A 14,586-nucleotide genomic window follows, 5' to 3' on the forward strand; every position below is an offset into this window, starting at 1 on the left:
AAACTGCTCACAACATCACGCAAAATGTATTAGGTTGTGGTGTAGGAGGTCATGTCTGCTTCCTAACATCTTCAAACTTTGTGAATGTAAATGCTGCTATCAATCATGAATTACAAAAAAAGCACGATATTGTTAAACATATATATAATGCAGATCATCTTTGATGGCAAGGCTATGCAAATGTTCAACCATCATTCAGACATTTAGTCGTCACATCAGGCATCAAGAATTTCTTCAGACATTAAACTGCTACAGCATTAACGGGATAACATCTACTATCAACTCCTCACAGGAAGAGAATATCCTGATAAAGATTGTTCTTAACAGCTGACTGAGAAAAATCAAATTAATGGCACACATACGCCATAGAAGGTACAATAGCATAGATGTTTTGCCTCATTTATTTCACATGGAATAGAAAGCGCAAAATATTGTATGACGAAATGGGGAGACTGGATATTACATGGACTGCGGACAGAATAATGGATAGAGTAAAACTCGAGTGATAAGGAGGATCTGCTATGGCGTAACATTGATTCTGCTAAAAGCTCAGAACTTTGTGCCCAGTGAACAAGAAAGAATTGGTCAGTAATGTAAAGGATAGTAAAGAAAGACATGTGCACAGGAAAAACCACAACATCACAGCAAAAATGGACTCCACCGCCATCAAGTTACCTGAAAATTAATGTTGATGCAGCTTTTAAGGAAGAAGATCACACAGGAGGCTGGGGCTACATCATTCGCAATCCAGAGGGATTTGCAGAGGCAGCAAGAGCGGGGAGGTTGACGCATATCATGGATGCTCTCCATGCAGAAAGCCTAGCCCTCATCGGAGCAATTGAAAGAGCAAGTGACTTGGGGTGTCAAAATGTCATTTCTGAAACTGATTCCCATGTGCTGCAACAAGCAATCTCCACTGAAGAGTATGATGCTTCCCAGTGTGGTGCTGTATTCATGAAGGCAAGAAGACTTTTATGGTTGTATTTTAATGATGTAAAAATTGTGTGGGTTCCAAGAGTCTGTAACTACGTAGCCCATGTTTTAGCGTCTCATGGCGCCAGTTTGGAGTCGGGAAACCAGGTTCACTGGCTCCACGATGTCCCAGACTTTGTAAATTCTGCAATTACCAGCGATTTAGCTGGCCTGCCTGAGTAATATATTGTCTGTGTTTTGTTTGTTTTCGAAAAAAAAGTAAAGGATGGTTAAAGAGTTCTGGAAGAAGTTTGTGTAAACACACGTACCATAAAGGAAGACTGGCTCCACTCTCGAGATGCATGAGAACCGATTGCCTCTTTCCAAGGGCTGCTTTAAATCCTCCATCTTATGACAGTGTTTAATCTGTACATTCTGTATTTCTGAAATTGCGTTTTCTCCTCCAATTGATACAATGTCTGGACAATATGAAATCGATAAATTCTCAAGTGATGTGAGACTAGTGCTCCAAAGCCTGCCTGGAATGGATGTTATGTGCCGACATGCATCAATCCTCAATGTAACAAGGGATGTAAGGTTTTGTAGGCAGCTGGGAACCCATGCAGAGATATTCCCGCATTTATATAAGGTGAGTCTTTGGAGGGAAGATGGTAACAGAAATCCCTTCTTCCAGCTGAGTCTACTGCAATCAGAGATCTCCAAATCCTTCAGATAAGAAAAATTCCCAAACCTTTCACCCTGCAAGGACTTTAATCTGCCACAAGATCTGATACAAACTCTCTCAATGGCAGGTAGATATTCTTCTGATAGGAGATCATCAATGGTTGACAGCTTGTAACACCGTTCAATTGTTAGTGAAGTAAGATATGGGAATGCTCTAGATCCACCAGTGTTTCTGATGACCTGTCCAGATTGTCCAATGATAGATTCAAGAAATCGACAATGTGAAATATTCAACTCCTTCAATGCTGGAAGATTCCACATTTCTAGTTGGATGGATGTGAGATGGTTGCTTGACAAAAAAAAGTATGTGAGGGTGCAACAGTCTATATTGTCTGCGAGATTGCCACAACTAGGGTCATCATAACTAAAATCACTCTCCTTACCCAGCACAAGCCTCTTGAGAGAAGGTGCAACCAAAATTTGCACAGATATATTTGGACATCCTTGCACCTTCAATTCTTCAAGGCAACATAGATCCCCAAATCTTTCAGCTGGTACTGAAACTAAGTTGTTGCAATCTTTAATTGTGATTTTCTTGATTGTCGTTGCATGTACAACATGTTCGAGGCATGATAAATTTTGGCAATTATCAATGAGTAGGTCCGACAGGGATGAGAAAATACCAGTAATATCATTAATGTTGTTAGTAAGCACCTCCGGTATCTCACTTGGGTTTATACGCTCTGGGTTAGTGGATGCCAATGAGCTCTCAAGTCCACAACTGATAAATAAAGGTGACCTTAAGCTTGGCGAAATCTCAGTCGGCAACCACCCTGGAAGCAATACACCTGGATAACCACGGAGGAGCAGAGACTTGAGGCAGGTGGGAGGTTGTAGAACTCGAAGGACGTCTATACTGTCTTCCGGAGAACTCCACAGAGGCCATGACCATGACAGTTTCAGAATCTTAAGATACTTCTTATTCTGTAGTTGGGCTTCTGCAGCATGCTCCTTACTTAGCTTGTCAATATTATATATATCCAATTCACCAACTTGGTTAATATTCTTCATCAACCTAAATCCTCGTTCCTGTCCATCATTGGCTGCATCAACACTCACTTCAAAATAAAGTTCTTCAGGGCAACTTCTCAACACTGAACTACATTGAAATCCATACGATTCAAATCTCTGTAAGCATATCAGATTACTAAAGTCACTAGGCAAGCTTTCTAGCTTGCATTCCTGAACACTTAAAATCTGCAGATTATACAGCCGACAGAACTCAGCGGGAAGACTCTTGAAATGTGAAGCTCTCAAGATTTGAAGGTACCGAAGATGCTTCAAGTTTCCAATAGCAGCTGGTAACTCATTAGTAGCAACGCAAACAATCACACGTAGACACAGAAGTTCACTCCACCATTTTTCCAAAATGCTAGTTGGAATATTTTTATTTGCTAAAGGCTTGTCAAAAAGAAGCGTACGAAGCTTTCTGAAGTGGCATAGCCTCAACAAGCTGGCATTTTCAATGTCTGTGCTAGAGAGTATTGACAAATGGCGAACATTAGGAGGAATATCTTTAAAGTCACTCTTTCTTTTCATGATGAAGCACTCATGCTCTGAAACTTTCTGTGCCATGTCATGCAGCAAGTCATGAATTAAGTATCCACCTTGTACTTCTTGAAAGAAGGACCGATTTAAAAGGTCATTGAAGTATTCACATCCAATATCTTGAAGTGGAGTATCACCACGAGGTTCAACAAAGCCTTCTGCCACCCAAATTTCAGCTAAATGGTCCTTCCGAAATTTGTAATCTTTGGGATACACTGCACAAAATGAGAAGCACCTCTTCAAATGAAATGGTAAATACATGTAGCTCAACCGAAGGGCTGGCAAGATTTCAGTCTCTTCCTGGCTCAACTTCCACAATTCACTCTCTAGTACATCATTCCAATGTACTACTTGAAGGTTCATTCTTAATATTCGTCCAAGAGTTTTGGCGGCTAAAGGAGAACCCTTCAACTTAGGAACTATCCTTCTACCAATGCTTTCCAAATTATTATTATTGGAACTCCCAGATTCAAAAACACATAATTTGAAAAAATTCCAAAAAACATCATCCTTTAAACCTTCCAATGTAATGGGATCCATCGTGCCCACTCTGTCAGCAACCTGTGGACTTCTAGTAGTGACCAACATCATACTTCCCGGTAGTACATTCTTTAAAGGTGCACAAAACCTGTTCCAGCACTGCCCATTTTCCTTCAAAACATCATCCCACATATCATCCAGAACAATCAATAACTTTTTAGTTCTTGCAATCTCAGAAAAGTTCTTCTGAAGCAAATTCAAATTTTCAGTTGTTGCATATTTTTCAGGACAAGACTGTGACCTCTTTAGTTAACCTCTTCACGTCAAAGTCATCTGAGACGCAAACCCAAATTATTATGTCAAAATGAGACTCCACTTGTTTATGACTACATATATGTTGAGCCAGAGTGGTCTTTCCAACACCCCCAATTCCAACTATGGGTAAAACAGGAAGATCTGATATTCTTGATTCATTACCAATTTGGTTTCTTGCTGATGTTCTGCAGTATTTCCTTTCTGGCGTTTGGGATGAGCATCACTACTATTTATTGGTGCACAAAGCAATTCAATTATATGCTTTAGCTCCATGTCACGACCAAAGATTTTTGTTTCATTTGGGAAAGAGCTAGTCTCTGGCCTGACTGATTTGTCAAACCGTGTTGTGACTTCATGTAACCCCATACTACGAAGGTGAATGGAAATATTATCCAGCCTTTCCCGCATAGCAACCACTTTGATAAAGCTTCCTTTAACAACATTATTGAAGAAGTCCATGAAAGGAGATTGGCTTCCATTTCCGTCCACTTTTACCTTCAACATGTACCATCTGAACTCATCAAGAAGGTCATCGGCATCATACACTGCATCTTTGAGTGTTGAAAGGAGCTCTGCCACACGAGGATTGTGGATCTTCCACTCTGCTCGATCAATGAGATCATACATGGCGGGAAGAGTATCCCTAAGGCATTGTAGGCCATTCCCCAATCGAAACAATTCCTCATGAAGCCTCTGCTCTTGTGTACCACTCCACTGGGAGGAAATGGTAGATCTAGCCCACTGAAAAAGATTATCACACTCCTTGAAGCCACTAATAACCCCAACAGTATCCATAGTACCCATGGTGACTGGAGTATGAAGCCTTTCTTCCGACCTGTTGACAAAATATGGAGAAAATGAGCATAGCTGGATGTTTCTCCACATATTGCTTCTTATAAAAAAGCATGGTTGTGTAGTTAGCTTTCGAACCATAGTTTACATGTGTGCTTTATCGCCTAGTTCGGAAAGTGTAATGAATCTTGGAGTGTGTTTTAAATAAGACATTGATAATCAACGCATCTTTTACCAATAAAATTTGCACTTGTAAAACACAAAATGATATGTAAACACATAATTACGCAAACATTTAACCAACTAAAATATTCTCTTCTCATAGCTGGATGATGTGTACTACCAGACTAACCGACACTGAAGCATGTGTTCCCTGAATTTGGAACGAACATACTGAAATAAAAATGGATGTCATTCTGGGTTGATAGTCTAAGTTTGATTTAGTTAACCTCAAAATGTATGTTTATAAAAGAGGTACTATATTAATGTAGGTCCTTGCACCAATAGTGCATTTGTAGTTTGATATGATAAGTGTCGCATATCTATTATTACTATACTAATTACAAACTCTAGAAATTCCACCATTAACCAGAGAAAAATAAAAAAAGCTTAGCCCTCCAACTTGTGAGACCGAGTTATAATGGCTTGCATTAAAAATAATAATCATTAGGCACAACTTGTATTGAGTAGAAGCTTCTACCTATTGATATCTACCCAAATATTTACTCCCAAATTTGGAAGATAAGCAAGCAGTGTGTTTGAGTATTGGCCGGTATAACCATGCAAAGAGCACATCATCACAATCATAAACTTGGAACGCTAGACAAGATGGTATCACTCGCCATGCAACTTGCTTTGCATTGCGTTGTGACTACTACAATAGATGATACTGAGGCCTCACTCGCCATTGCCGGTACAAGATGGTCACCACCACCATTTTGAGACATGATACTCAAGCAATAAAGCAGACATATGCTGGTCGATCAAATGATCAGATCTACTACCTACTGGCAAAACACGAGAGAGGATACAAACTAGCTTATATTAGCTGCAGTGGACCCCAGCGGTAGATGAAACTAGGGTCTCGCTAAATATTATCAATATCAGACAACACAGCCAACATTAGCATGATATGTCATATGTTAAATTGTGTGGTGGTAGAGGAGGCATTTCCGAGTAATACGCACGAGTTCGTTGATGTCGGGACTAAGAGAGTGCATACGTATTGGTTTCTGTTGCGACGCTTGAGGCATAGCTGAGAGTAATACTCCATGGACACACCGAAGGAATCAGAGAACTCTTCAAACCGTCAATGTCGTTCGTGACAACTGCATGGCTTCACCGACAGAGACCTAAAACTCCATACACTGATTATTACGTTTGACTATTACTCCCAGGTGTACGCATTAGCAAATTCCGAATTTAGAGGCAGTACTTGATGCACGTCCCATCAAAAGCCCAAAACGTTAGCGAGGATGACAACATAATTAAAGCCTGTTTGGAAGAGGACAATTGTTTGGTAATGTTTACCATTTAGGTCAAATTTGAACTAAATACCGGAACTTCACAAAGAATGTTATTCTTTCAAACAGCCCCTTACCCGCTGCTTGGATTGAGTGTAATTTTGTGTGATCACCGGTATTTACCTCAGTTTTGGTTGCATATTCTTTGATCACCAAGAGTTGCTGCATGCCAGACCTTTTGATCTGCTTCTGTGAAGTTAACCTGGACATTAACACCCATCCTGTCCTACTTGTGTCTTGTACTTGGATCCTATTTCTCATGTTCCACTGCATTTTGTTCTTTTTCCCAACGAAAATTTGAAATTAATGGAAGAAGTGACATGTTATATTTACTATGAATGCACGAGTCCATATAATATCCAACATTTCGCCTTCAGACCTGAAACACATTTCTCATGCATCACGTGAGATGTATCTTTAAGTGAGGTTTCCTGATTCCTTTTCTCTTTTTTTATTAAAAAAAGCTAATGAGGTTTTCCGGATTATGGTCTCTATGGCCATCTCAAGTTGCAGGAGCTGGCTTTACCTAATACCATTGTCTACACAACTTAGAGACGCCGTGTTATTACCAATATTTCTTCTAGTCTTCCACCTGACATTGCCTAAAGACTAAACGAAGTTCTGTTTTGGATGTTTTTGCCCTTCTTTTCCTTCTTACGACAGTTCCAAATTTCTGTCGTCATCAGCATTATTTGATTTTAAAAAAATATGAAGTGGAAAATGATGGTTGCGTGATATATTTATGCATTACTTGTACTTTCTCTCTTCTCTTTTGGGTTCTCTTCTTTTTGGTTTCATTTTTAGCGTACCCCAACTTGCTTCAGACAAAAGGCTTTGTTGTTGTTGTAATAGGGTAAGGCCTAGAAAATCAATATCATAATAATTAAACCCAGGGATGCCATAAAATAACCTCAACCTCAAAAAACTATTGCTCGATAAGCTACATTGTACTCCCTCCCCCAGGAATTATTTGTCGCTGAAACAGATGTATCTAGCACTGAAATACTTGAGGTACATATATTTTAGCGACAACTAATTCCAGACCGAGGTAGTACTTAATAAGAACATACTACAATTAACTAAATTTTTCAAATAATGTGCTTACTAGCAGTACTAAATATTAAAGCATTCACATTTAGATTCTTACTTGGATGTTCTGCACTAATGGTGCCAAATATGCATGTGTTTGCAGTGCTATACATAAGGTATGTTTTTAGAGTGTTATCCTATTTTGGTTATGGGGTGTGCACATTCTTTCACCCTAAAAATTATTACTCCATTTGTTTGAAAATTAATCATGCTTTAGAGAGCATGTACAATTATTCAGATTTGTTACATAAGTAGTATGAACACATTTTGATGTAAAGTAGCTTCACAATTCAATTTTTATTGCAATTTTTTACTTATTTGTGTAAAGATATAATGGTCAAACTTGCGCAAATTAGATGTTAAATGTGAAAAATGCCATTAACTTCCAAACAGACAGAGTGAAGAATCAAAGATGTTGACTAGAGAGGGTGAACATATGACTGCAAATAATTGTTTCTTAGTTGCTTTTAGAGATTGCAGAATTACCTAAAATGTGCAACTCAATGAATCACCCTACATGACAAGATGCAACTAGCACAATAAAACCACAAGATAATCAAGCTATCAACACTAAGGCAATGTAGAAGCTCGGGAATGAAATAGCCATAAGATGGAGACGAAGTTTTTATCTCGTAGTCCAGTCCCTTGGAAGGGGTGCTAATATCTGTTGGAAAGGCGGAGGGCAACAAAGCACCTCACAAGACTAAGTCTCGCCATTCTTCTCCTAGAGCCTCGGCCAACAAATCTGAGGTATATCACTAATGGTTGACCTTGAGCTGGTAACAAACTTTCTTGGAGCACAAATCCACAACTTGGAAGCTTCCGGGTGAGACTAGCGTGCCAGGGAATGCCAAGGCTCCTAAGAGTAACAAGTATGTGATGGACTCATGGGGTATTCAAGTTTGGCTTGGTGGAATCATAGATCTTAGGCTCCTGTTTCATTTCCCTCAAAGGCACGAAGGCTTTAGACATTAGAGAACTAGGGGAGGAGCTTATCAAGCTTTGGAGATTCAGAAATGGTGAGAAGAGAGAATTCTTACAATAGTATAGCATGAAGAGCGACTTACCTTGAAGGTGGAAACCTGCAGTTATAGTTTTTTGAGACATGACAGAGTTTTGCACATGATGCATGGCACATGCTAGTATGACAACATTAAGTAATACTACTCCCTCCGTTCCTAAATATTTGTCTTTCTAGATATTTCAACAAGTGACTACATACGAAGCAAAATGAGTGAATCTACTCTCTAAAATATGTCTACATACATATGTATGTGGTAGTCTATTTGAAATATCTAGAAAGGCAAATATTTAGGAACGGAGGGAGTAGTATTTACCGATGCTTTACACAATTGCTAAGGCCTCTTAGATATCCATGAATTTTATGTGGATCGACTACTTTTTACTAATAAGAAGTTATTTCAGCATAGGAATTTGAAAAAATCATGAGGTCAACACTCTAGATGCTGCGACTGATCCTCTTAAATCAACAAGATGAGTAGTTATTTGTTTATAAAATCTAGTTCCATGAAATATCACAGGGAAAATTTGGTTTGCAAAAAGAAAAATATAATTGAGTTCCTCTGGCTGTAGCCATCATCAAGGATGTTGTCCTCGCTTGTCTGGGTCACATCTTGAGGCTCCCAAATAGCTCTATTTGCGTCAAATGACAAGTCTAATGTGGGCAAAATCACACAATACATACTCTTTGATAAGGAAATGGGGGTAGATATAATATGTTTACCTCATGATAGGCTCGTGTTCGTAAATCATGGGCTCAACCGTGTCACTTTCATGCATCGATCTATCATCCTCTCCCACCTCACCAGGTGTGAATTCAACCGTAGTGGGACCACCATGAACTCCCATCGAAGCTGAGGAGATCGCAAATATATCACAACCTTTTAGATACGTTATTTCTTTATGTCATTGCAATACATCACAAACCACCGAAAATAGTCAATTCCTCACTCTTCCAAGATCAATATAACAAAGTACTCCCGCTGTTCCAAATTAATTGATGTGCTAGGTTTGTCCTAAGATATACAACACCAAACACACAGTACAAAAATATATTTTATAAAGAATCTCATGAGACTAATTTGCTGTTCTAAATGTTAATATAGTTTCTATATATTTCGTCGAACTTAAAGAAGTATGACTTAGGGCAAAGCTGGAACTGAGGGTGAACTTGGTTTTTAATGCATTTCAAATATTTAACTTCAAAATATAAAACCTGAAAATGTACAACTTATGGTATTTTCATTTAGAAATTCATATTGTCAGAAATTCACTTGTTTTATTCAGAATCTGGAACCAAATTATTAGAATTTTGAATGCCACAACTCTGATTGCTAAAAAAGTATTGTGTACCCACACATTTTTGTTGTTGATTTTCATGCATGTCTGCATTTCGAGCACATCTAATAATTATGTAGAACAACCCTCTACACTCTTTACTTTCTTTGAATATACACATGTGGATTGAATTCTATGTTCACCGAAAATATGTGCTTCTTTTGGCATGTGAATCCCCACCGAAACTTGGTTGCTTCATACTATTCAGGATTAGGCATCCTTAGGTCCCCAAACATTCTTCATAACTGATGAGAGTTTGATCCATAGTGAAATTTCAAAACTTCTCTATACAAACAAAATCTTGTTTAAAACGAGATGCTTACATGAGGAAGTCGTGTATTCATTGTAGGCCAAGGCCCCCGTGCTTTGTAAATTAGTGGTCTACAAACAACAAAATTGTAGAGCTTTAGTCCATTTTTGTGGGGACCACTCCTATAGCAGTATTTGAAAATATTAAGAGCAATATGTACGACACTTCGGACAACGATATTTTTATGATGGTGATCTGCATCACACCGGTTGCATTAAGGAAAGCAACCAATGGGCTGATTTCATCCATCGTAACAAAATAGTACATGGAGTGATGTGCATGCAGCAAAACTCTGAAAAATTTGTAGTCATTTACACCAACAGTTTATTAAGAGATACATGAATCAGATTTCAATGATCAGTTGATTGGAATTTAGTACACGAAACAACTGCTAGCGCACCAGCTACAAAATATTTAATAAGAGATGTACACTAATATTTTGGCATTTTTAATACTATGTAGTTGGGTTTACTAGTTGATATATTTTTATGGGCCAAGATAACAATAGACGATTAGTCATATGAGAAAAATTTATGCTGAACTATTAGTACAAATCCAACTATCTACTTACTTACAGATATAAATACCATAACACCCTAATATCAAATACAATATGCAAAAGCAATATGGTCAAAAGTGATTTTAAACCAGGGTAGTTCTAACTTTTTCTTCAAAAAGACCGTTAGAAAAAAACTGTTTTTGAAAAAGTAAAAAAACACTTCTCTTTCAATACCTCGCACTTAAGTGACAACTTCTCAACATCAATCCTACTAAGTACATCAACAACTTGGCTTATAGTAGGCCTTTCCTCTCGATCATGCTTAATACATCTTAACGCTATTTCGATGCATGTCTTAACTTCTTGTGATATGTGTGACCACGTCGTTGCATGTACCCTTTTTTGCCACATTTCACATACCTGCAAAATTAAAATGAAATCTCGACGTGTTATGTTGGACATGTTACATACCTACAGAGCAACAGTAAGACATAAACATAACTTTGTATGAAAAAATAAGTATTCATGATTCAAAAATTGTTTTCTTACAAGCTTGATGAATTCAAAGGAAGCGGTATCTTTATATTCATAGTAGCCCCTGAATCCTGCCATTATTATTACGATTATAACACCCAAACTGAATACATCATATTTCGGTGAGATTTGGTGTCCGATTATGTGTTCTGGTGGTATGTACCCCCTGCATGGTATCAAATACAATTACTCTGTAAGGAAACTGTATAAGTTGAATACTTCTCATCAGGTATGAACTCACAATGTTCCAAAATTCGTCGCTGTGGTGCAGGTTTCTGCTGAAGGAAAGAATCTTGATAAACCAAAATCGTCAATTTTCGGCATCATGTTGTTATCCAGCAATATATTTCCAGGCTTCAAGTCAAAATGGAAAATGGAGTCCTTATGAAGGTGATTTAAACCTTCAGAGACTCCCTTAATTATTTTGTAGCACATGTCCCAATCAAGTTTGCATGGTTCGTCTGCACAAGTAAACATGACACATATTACCAAGATGCCAGTGAAGAGACTAACTAAAATAGATCATAAATCTAGGGGAATAAGCATTTTGCTGTGTGCATCATAATATTGTCTAAGTAAAGCACGATCTTACCAGAGACATGTTTGTCAAGGCTTCCACCCTGCAAGTATTCAAAGCAGAGAACTCGTTCATCCACCTCAGCCCAAACGTATTTTCCACCGTGTTCCACATATTCACGACGTGTTTCATGACAGTAGCCAACTAACCGCACGATATTTTGATGTTGGACCCCCATAAGGTTTGTACACTCATTCTCAAATTGTTTATTGCTGTCATGTTCTGGAGGCATGTATTTAAGCTTCTTCACAGCAATCTCTTTCCCATTGTCCAATACTCCCTGTAAATGATCTCTTATCAATATCGCGCATGGGAACTAGCGGGCATCTTGTTTAAGAAAATATAATTCCCAAATAAAAAGAAGCAAGTAACAATGATACCTTGTAAACCACTCCATACGCACCACGACCAATTATGTGCTCCTCCGAAAAATTATTAGTGATCTGTTTTAACATCTCGAACGAGAACGGCGATGTCACCCCACTTGTGTGTTGTAATCGGCTCAACATTGTATTCTCTATCTCCTAGTACCACAGAAAATTTCAAGATATGTTAAGTGCATGTGTACGCATATGCATAAGGGGTAAGTAGTGTCATAAATGCAAAGTTAGGGAGTAAAATGTGATAAATTTCTCAAATGTAGTAAGTAGCATCAAAAACTCAAAAAGGGTCAGTAGTGTCTCGAATGTGAAAAAGTGACAACAATATTTTAATTGGGGTCAGTGGTGTGATAAGTATTTTAGGGGTGAAAACTGTCACTTACTCTAACCTTTACAAAGCAGATATATGTATTATCGAAAGACGACAAATAATTGGCATGTCGCTGTAGCTTCAAATTGAAGTGATTCTTCAGCAGTTCACACAGATCTAGCATCAAGCTAATAATTAAGAACATGGTGAAACTGTACCACTAGTCCGCAACAATGAGCATGGTATACTGATGAGTGGCCCGCTCGGTGACATCAAAAAACAAGTTGGTAAATCGACTAAATAGAAACTAATGAAGCAACCAAACAAAAAAAGGCAGGCCGCTTTCTCATGTATAGCCGAAGGAAGAGCTTGCCTGCCTGGAGTGAGCTGCGCTGAAGGTGGAAGAAGAGTCCGACCAAGGGAGCAGAGGGGGAGCTCAGGAGGATATGTGCCCAAAAACTCAGATCCAGCTGGTGCCCACAGATCTGGGCTCACCAGATGGCGTCCAGAGTTCGGTATTCATCTAGAGTGGAGAGAGAGTCGGCAAAAGCAACTTCCGCTCGCTCATCTCCTTCCCGTCGCCGCCAAGAAACCTCACCGTGCGCTCGGCGGTGGCCCGTCTAGCTGCGCGTGGTCAGAGAGAGGAGCTCGACGGGACGGAGAGGAGGAGGCCGGGTGGCTCGCGCCGCCGGCCCGAGCGTCGGGTCGAGGCAGATCTAGCAGGGAGAGAGAGCGCGCGCGCGGATGGGGTCAACCGGTCAAAGGCGAACGGCGGCGGAGTGGTGTGGGTGGGGGAATCTCGCGGGAGTGAGTCACCTTTTTTATGCAGGTCGCCGCCAAGGACAGCTCACCTTTGCTCCTCAATCTTTTTCTCTCGGATGCTTATTCAAAAATACACCCTCTGTAAACAAATGTTACTGGAAACAGACAGGCGCTTTGCTGCGTCATTATAGTTGTACTAGAACAATGTCCACACGTTGCAACCGGATATAAATATTCTACTAGACTACTATTCCCTCCGTCCCATGATATAAGAAGTTTTTGTAGTGTCTAAAAACGTCTTATATTATGGAACGGAGGGAGTAGTACGTTACCTTGTGATTTACTCTCTTTGTTCCTAAATATAAGTCTTTTCAGAGATTCCACTATGTGGACTATATGCGAAGCAAAATGAATGAATCTACACTTAAAATGCATATGTATACATCCATATGTGGTGCATAGTGGAATCACTACAAAGACTTATATTTAGGAACAGAAGCAATACATGTCAATAATATTGTATCATGATCATGTTACGAGCCTGTAGCAACGCACGGGCATTCTATTAGTATTTCCTAATTAATCAATATACTTAACAATTCTCAACAACCTCTCTATCAGCTAATGCCTTCTTAGGCCATGTACAATGCTAGATGCTTAGGGGGTGCTAAGAAAAATAAACCGGATTTTTCTGAACCATCAGTGCCTATTTTTAAAGAATAGACGCCTAACTAAGCGTCTGCCATGTACAAATAAGCACCGGTGCTTAAAGAAAGACTGGTTTATTTCTCCAAGCTGCACATTGCATTGACAAGGCCTTACTAGCCCGATATAGGTGTTGAGAGAGCCCCAAATCCCACATCCCATCACGCGTTGCTGGAGAAAACATCAGAAGTAGGCTGAGAATCTCATCGCCCGCATATGGCCATTGCCACACCACCTTCAAATTCATGTCGTCGGGAGAAGGAGGGGCGGTTGACGATGTGTTACAACCAGATCAAAATTTTCCAAATCTGCACAACACCGAAGAGATTGCTGTCATTGCAAGCGCCTCGTCATGAGACAGCTTGATCTAGCGCATGTCATGTTACCACTGGGGAAGAGAGGTTGGGAGGAAATGGGCCGGGTAATATTTTTGAAAGCCTAAAACTAAACAAGGGTTAGAAGCCATGAGACTGGCATCTCAGGTATCATGTGGTACCAAAGCCCTTCAGAGATCATCGCCTGTCGCATGGTGGATGTACCGAGGAAAGCAGTCCAATCCTCTATAAATAAAGATTGATAAGAGTTGAACAATCTTTTTCGAACCGTGAAAAGCATCCGATAAATTGTATGTAACCGGAACATTCTGTGGGGAGACATAAGAGCAACTCCAACGGGGCGACCCATTTCGTCCGTCGCCGTCTGTTTGGGTCGGCGCGGACAAAAGTGGAGGCCCAACGCGCCGACCCAA

General features: G+C 39.5%; 1 pseudogene across 1 annotated transcript; it reads right to left on the minus strand.

Moving 5' to 3' along the window:
• Window positions 1-215: 215 nt before the first annotated feature.
• Window positions 216-13,210, minus strand: LOC123157012 (disease resistance protein RGA2-like; annotated as a pseudogene). Its single transcript, XR_006478632.1, has 10 exons — window positions 12,745-13,210; window positions 12,062-12,205; window positions 11,697-11,961; window positions 11,346-11,565; window positions 11,120-11,270; window positions 10,805-10,990; window positions 10,085-10,142; window positions 9,148-9,277; window positions 1,242-4,834; window positions 216-946 (listed from the first exon to the last, which is right to left on the minus strand). The product of XR_006478632.1 is annotated as a disease resistance protein RGA2-like (transcript).
• Between the last annotated feature and the right edge of the window lie 1,376 nt (window positions 13,211-14,586).

Source organism: Triticum aestivum, chromosome 7B (genome assembly GCF_018294505.1).
Source record: "Triticum aestivum cultivar Chinese Spring chromosome 7B, IWGSC CS RefSeq v2.1, whole genome shotgun sequence".
NCBI lineage: Eukaryota > Viridiplantae > Streptophyta > Magnoliopsida > Poales > Poaceae > Triticum > Triticum aestivum.